This window comes from Schistocerca cancellata, chromosome 5 (genome assembly GCF_023864275.1).
Source record: "Schistocerca cancellata isolate TAMUIC-IGC-003103 chromosome 5, iqSchCanc2.1, whole genome shotgun sequence".
In the NCBI taxonomy this organism is placed as follows: domain Eukaryota; kingdom Metazoa; phylum Arthropoda; class Insecta; order Orthoptera; family Acrididae; genus Schistocerca; species Schistocerca cancellata.
This window is the reverse complement of record NC_064630.1, coordinates 706,390,137-706,397,243: the sequence shown is the minus strand read 5'-3', so window position 1 is coordinate 706,397,243 and position 7,107 is coordinate 706,390,137. Positions and strand designations below refer to the sequence as shown.

The 7,107-nt window shown below is 41.6% G+C and overlaps 1 non-coding gene across 1 annotated transcript; it reads left to right on the top strand.

Moving 5' to 3' along the window:
- The first annotated feature begins 6,248 nt into the window (after positions 1-6,248).
- Trnas-cga (transfer RNA serine (anticodon CGA)) lies at positions 6,249-6,323 on the top strand. The gene has a single exon. It is a non-coding gene; the product is annotated as a tRNA-Ser (tRNA).
- The last annotated feature ends 784 nt before the right edge of the window (positions 6,324-7,107 follow it).

The following is a 7,107-nucleotide window of genomic DNA, read 5'->3' as shown; positions in this document are numbered from 1 at the left end:
TCTCCGGATCTGTCCCCCCTTGAGCATGTTTGGGACTGGATGAAGCGTCGTCTCACGCGGTCTGCACGTCCAGCACGAACGCTGGTCCAACTGAGGCGCCAGGTGGAAATGGCATGGCAAGCCGTTCCACAGGACTACATCCAGCATCTCTACGATCGTCTCCATGGGAGAATAGCAGCCTGCATTGCTGCGAAAGGTGGATATACACTGTACTAGTGCCGACATTGTGCATGCTCTGTTGCCTGTGTCTATGTGCCTGTGGTTCTGTCAGTGTGATCATGTGATGTATCTGACCCCAGGAATGTGTCAATAAAGTTTCCCCTTCCTGGGACAATGAATTCACGGTGTTCTTATTTCAATTTCCAGGAGTGTATTAGCAGGTCGTCGTGTGTCTGACATTCAGTTGGAGACAGTCCAGCAGTGCAGTCGGGACGCAGCAGCAGTGAAGTCGCGGACTGAGCGCTGGTGAGGCACCGAGCCGGCCGCAATGGCCGAGCGGTTCTAGGCTTTACAGTCGGGACCCGAGCGACCGCTACGGTCGCAGGTTCGAATCCTGCCTCGGGCATGGATATGTGTGATGTCCTTAGGTTAGTTAGGTTTAAGTAGTTCTAAGTTCTAGGGGGCTGATGACCTCAGAAGTTAAGTCCGATAGTGCTCAGAGCCATTTGAACCATTTTGAGGCGCCGACAGCCAGTGCTCGCCGACCGCTGGCGACACATATGCACTGTCCGACGGAGGGAGATTGGAGCAGGACGACCCTTAGTTGGTCGTTCGGTTGGTCGTCTGACCGGCCGACGTACATTTGGTCCTTTCAACGTTTCAGGGCCTACAGTTGGTCGTTTGGTGTGGAGCAGCGAGGAAATCTCCGCGGCGCGTAGTTTGGCCGAGGCTGCTGATGGCGTCTACAGGCGGTCGGAGAGTGTGGTGCTGTTCCCATTGCTACGATATCCGTGGCTCACCGATCCTGGACGCGAAAGTTGAGTTTTGACTTAATCTATAAGCAAGTCTCGACTGTTCACGTTCTGTCGTTTGGATTTCGTTGTCGGCTATTGGGACATTCCCGCGAGCAACAACGTGTGTTTTCAAGTTGGCAAATTTTAGCCACCCTCTGGTGGAGTTTAACTGTACTTCGTTATTTTGAATTTAAGTGTTCCACCGGAATTTTCTGCCTTGTGGCCGTCAACGTTCCGGTTACCTGCCCTGGCCATTGACGTAAATTCAGGCAGTGCATTTTGCTCATTGTGTTGTCGCTGTCTAGCACGATGTGTAGTTTGACAGGGCTATGTACAATTGGTTGTGGGCACCAATACTTTCTACGTTGTTCCATTGAACTCCGTGTTGTGTGCTGGTCGGGTGGCGCGGAAGTTATCTTGTCGGTGGGTCCATTCACTGTCTGTCGCTTGGGTTGTCGTCAGATCGAGAATAGTTGGGCCGACTGCCTGTCTCACCTAAGCGAGCGTTAGCGTTACTATTCCAGGCCGACCCACGAAAACTTCTGTGCGCCTTTGGGTGTACTGCCTTTTCTTATTTGTTCTTGTTGTTTGTGTGTGTACGGCTTCTAGCCGATTTTTAAATTAAGGTTTCTTGCGCTTAAGGTATAAGATTGTTTGGGCCTTCATCCTAATTTAGAGAACTGTTTTAATTAAGGCCTTTGGCCTTTTTAAAAGTTTAATTTTTCGAGTCTTAAGTGATGGACCTTCAGTCGATTTTGTATTAAAGTTGTTTTGCTTTTAAGGTGTCAGGTGAAAGAACTGATTTAAGATAAGGCCTCCTGCCTTTAAAATTTCTGATTTTGGCCTGAGTTTTTAGGTCGATTTTAAATTAAAGTGGTCTTGCTCTTAAGCCACGAGATTGTACGGCGTATTCAGCCGGATATTAAGTTCCAAAAATTAGGGCTGTGTTTTCTCTAAAAAAATTTCTTCTCTCTTGTAATGTTTCGTCAAATAAATAAAGTTGTATGTTCGAGTGTAACTGACAGCCGCTTATTTTGGCCCCTTTCCACAATTTAAAGCACCTGTCCTACCCTGCGGGTTCAGCAGGGCGTCTCAATGTTATTTTGGGGAAAGAAATAATTTTCTTAGTGTGTAGTTGGATAGCATAATGACCAGAGGATACATAAAATTTCCTAGTGTCGAAGTAGTTTTCTTTTTTCGTCAAGAGGTAAGAAAAACGAAGTAGTTGCTATAAGCTTGTCATAGCACCATCGATGCAGTGAATCACCGAATTTTAAGAGGGGACCAGGATATTTTCGAAATACTGAAAGGAGAAGAAAAGGCAGAGAGAAAGATGACGCAAGAGATAAGATTCAGGAACTGAAGATTCAGCAGAAGATCCATACAAAAGTCAACAGGAGATCGAAGATTCGAAGACGTCAGAATGATGAAAATTGTGGGTAGTACAAAACTATTTTATGTAACATCAGAGACTATATGCAAACGACATAATGGCGTTATTTCACTAAGGAAAGATTGTGGCTGAACTATAGTTGAGATGTGGACCAAGTAACTGAAAGTGTATGTTTACTGATTTTTGTGTTGGAAAAGTGGACAGTGAACTGATCAATTACTGTTACAAAACATTTACTGTGAAAATCAAGACACGAGTTAAATGTGGCAATAAAATGTTAGTACACAGGCGCCATATCATTCAATCAAACTTTACATGTCCTTCAATCGTGGAACTAAAAATTACGAGAATTGTTAATCAGGCAAATGGGTCCGGTTTTCACATGTATCAGAAACGTTTAAAAAACCTTCAGCAGCAAAATGGTGCATCAGTGTGGTAGTTGGAATCAATAGCATTTATAAAAATTGATTTATTCATTTATTAGGTAGCTCATAACCATCTTAGAACTATCCGGTTTCATCGGGAACATCTGATACACAACAGCAACTGTTAACTGCCAAAGTAGTTGAATTTCAGATGAAAGAAGCGATTGTGTTTCACCGGGCAGTTATTCCTCAAAATACTGGTGAATATTTAAACCGAAACTCACTATTGTGCAGCAGACGCTATATGCACTGAATTCCCAGAGATACTGATATACCTGCCCAACATCGTGTAGAGCCCCCGTAAGCACGCAAAAGTGCCACAACACGACTTGGCTTGGACTCGACTAATAAGTAGTGCTGGAGGGAATTGACACCATGAATCCTGCAGGGCTGTCCATAAATCTGTAAGAGTGCGACGATGTAGAGATCTGTTCTGAATAGCACGTTGCAAGGCATCATAGATATGCTCAATAATGTTAATGTCTGGGGAGCCTGGAGGCCAGCGGACGTGTTTACACCAAGAAGAGTGTTCCTGGAGCCACTCTGTAACAATTTTGGGCGTGTTGGGTGTGGCATTCTCCTGCTGGAATTACCCAGGTCCGTCGGAAAGCACAATGGACATGAAAGGATGCAGCTGATCAGACAGGATGCTTAAGTACCTGTCAGAGTCGTATCTACACGTATCAGGCGTTCCGTATCATTCCAGCTGCATGCGCCCCACATAATTACACAGCCTCCACCAGCTGAAACAGTTCCCTGCTAATATCCAGGTTCCACGGATTCATGACGTTGTCTCCATACCCGTACACGTCCATCCGCTCTATATATCTTGATGCGAGACTCGTCCGACCAAGCAACATCTTTCCAGTCATCAATAGTTTATTGTCGGTGTTGACAAGGCCAGGCGACGCGTGCTGCCATCAAGGGTACACGAGTGGGCCTTCGGCTCCGAAAGTCCATGTCGATGATGTTTCGTTGAATGGTTCGCACGCTGACACTTGTTGACGGCCCAGCATTGAAATCTGCAGCAATTTGCGGAAGGCGGCACTTCTGTCATGTTGTCTTCTATCGTCGCTTGTCCCGTTCTTGCAGGATCTATTTCCGATGCCAACGATGTCGGACATCTGATGTTTTTGCGGATTCCTGGTATTCACGGTACACTCGTGAAATGGTTTTACAGGAAAATCTCCACTTCATCCCTACCTCTGAGATGCTATGTCCCATCGCTCGTGCGCCGACTATAACACTACGTTCAAACTCACTTAAATGTTGATAACATTGTAGCAGCAGTAACCGGTCTAACAACTGCGCCAGACACTTTTTGTCTTATATTGGCGTTGCCGACTGCAGCGCCGTATTCTGCCTATTGACATGTCTCTGTATTTGAATACACATGCCTATACCAGTTTCTTTGGCGCTTCATTGTGAAACAAATGGTAATAAAAACATTGAAACAGAGATGGTTATTCAAAATAACAATAATAAAATCTAAAAATTATTTTACCTTCAAAAACAGACTACCTCTCGCAGTCGAATATTTGGAATTATTATTTAACATAAGTAGCAACTTTATTGTGTAGATTGTTGGGTATGAAGACAGTTCAGTTCGATCTAAATTATTTGAATACGTAATTTCATGTCATTGAGGTTATTGTATATTGTGCCACTCATGCCAATAAATAAAAACGAAATTATAGTTGACATACCTGCACGTTTAATAATATTGTCGTAACCTACCCATTCTAATGTGTATCATTTAATTAGGTAATTTTATATTATGGTGGTTATTATGTATAGTGTCGTAATTTTATATTATGAAGGTTATTATGTATAGTCTCAATCATGTTAGTATATAAGAACGAAAATATACTTGACAAACATGAAACATTGTCGTAATTTTGGATTAGTATCTGTTTTCTGGAAGTGTGTCTGTGTGTGTGTGTGTGTGTGGAAATGGGTCATCTGTTATTGGCAAGAGCAGCAGTGAGAGAAAGCTGTTTATTAATCCAATTTAGGCGTTTGTTCAGATATATTTGTGGCAAATGAGGAACAAAACGTGAATGATAGTTTGTGTCTCACTGAATCATCTGACTTATCGAGTACTGATGATGAGATTCCCAAAGTGACAGATCATCGGCAATTATTACGTGTCAGCATGCACTCTGAATTCATGAATATGATAACTGATGTTCAAAAGAGAGTAAATACTGAAAATTACCAAGTGAGTGAGGTGACAGAGAATACTGAAAGATAGGTATTAGGAAAGATTTTGTGTAATTAATATAAAATACATCAATACGATGATAGAATGGGGTAGAGTGAGATTCGGAGTTATGAATTAAAATGCTTTCACAATCAAATATTTTTCCAAAACATTTCATCCCTTATTTGAATCCCTTTTGGCTGAATTTCCTGAAGCAAGGAAGTACATATTTTTTAAAATTTGTAACAGAACAGCCAAATACAAGTTTTCATTTACTTAGCTTCAAAAATTCTTGTACAATGCAATACTTCCGTAAAAACTATCATCTCCTTTTTCGCACCCATAGCGGTTAAATTTTCGAAAACACTGGATCACGAATTTATTTCTGACCCAGAAACCAAATACGAATTTTCGTAGGTCTAGCTTCAAAGTTGCGTTGATAACGACATATCAAAGAAAAAGACTTTCATCCCCTATTTCAGCCGTTAGGGGTGGAACTTGACAAATTCTTTGTTAAAGACGCCTGCAGTATAAAATCGACACTCTCTCCAAATTTCAAGTTAACAGTTTGGCCTGTCCGATAATGAGTGAGTCAGTCAGGACGCTGTCTCGTATATAGATAGGGGCAGTATTGAAGGCGATATGTTTGATAGTTTATAGTTCCGTATGAAAGGCAGTTTCGGATAAGGAATTATAATGTAAAGCAAATGGAACGTCAGATAGTCAAAACTGATAACAGCGGTGTTCATATTATCTCTAAATGTTTTACTCCAACAGCCGATTTTTCATAGTTAAGCAATTTCAAAATAAGTTCAATTAAAACTCTGTGGAATTGCCATGTGCGCAAAGCTTCAGTAGAGCTGGAGATTGCTTCGTTTTACCATTTTTTACTTTTGTAACAAAGATGGAAAAATCTTAAAAACAGTTAGTTTAATGGAAGTGTGGCGTTTAAGTCACATTGTGGACCGTGATTTACTATATCCTAGCAAAGTGCGTTCACATGCTTAGCTACACTTGCCAGTAGGAAAGATACGTTACCCACGTCACACAGGATGTCATATGGACTGGGACTACACGAAATTGATGATAATGGGCTGAGTTGTCCTTGAGCAACGACAGACAGCATTTAGTCCTATGTCAGACTACATGACTTCAAATATTAATAATTACTGTTTAGATGCTGAGGGTACTGGTACGGCAGTACCCATGACCTTACCCAGATTGACTTCTATGTAACAACAATTTCAGTTTCATAGAGGACGGGGCGTGAGTCGTGCTTGGGTAGCTCAGTTGGTAGAGCACTTGCCCGCGAAAGGCAAAGGTCCCGAGTTCGAGTCTCGGCCCGGCACACAGTTTTAATCTGCCAGGAAGTTTCAAAATCAAAACAATTTGGAATATTTTTACAAGGGAGACCGGGCAACCAAGAGTACAGGTTGACGGCATCACCATCTAAGCGAATGGAAACTTGATAAACAACAAGCCGGAAGTCGAAAACATTATGAATAATCATTTTTTAAATGTTATAGAGAAAATAGGATCTAAATATTCATTAGAAGAAGCAAGGCAGTTAATGGAAGAGGCCTTACCCACACCATCTGATACAATTGAAATTCCACCCACCTCTCATACTGAAATTAGGAAGATAATAAACGCTCTCAAGAATAAAAGCTCACATGGAATTGATAGGATTTCCAGCAGGATAATAAAAGCTTGTTCCCAAGAAATAAGTGGGATTCTTAGTCACATATGTAATAGCTCTCTGAAGCAGGGTATTTTCCCAGATAGAATGAAGTATGCCATTGTTAAACCACTGCACAAAAACTGTGATACGTCTGATGTTAACAACTACCACCCAATCTCTCTTCTGACTGCCTTATCCAAAATTCTCGAAAAAGTAATGTATTGTAGAGTAGCTTCACACTTTTGTAAAAATAAAGTTCTAACAAAATGTCAGTTTGGTTTCCAGAAGGATTTTACAACGGAAAATGCTACATATACTTTCACTAATGAAATATTAAATGCTCTGAGTAATCGGAAGTCACCTGTTGGGATTTTTTGTGATATATCAAAGGCTTTTGATTGTGTAAATCATGGAATACTTCTAGATAAGCTCACGTTCTGTGGTATGAATGA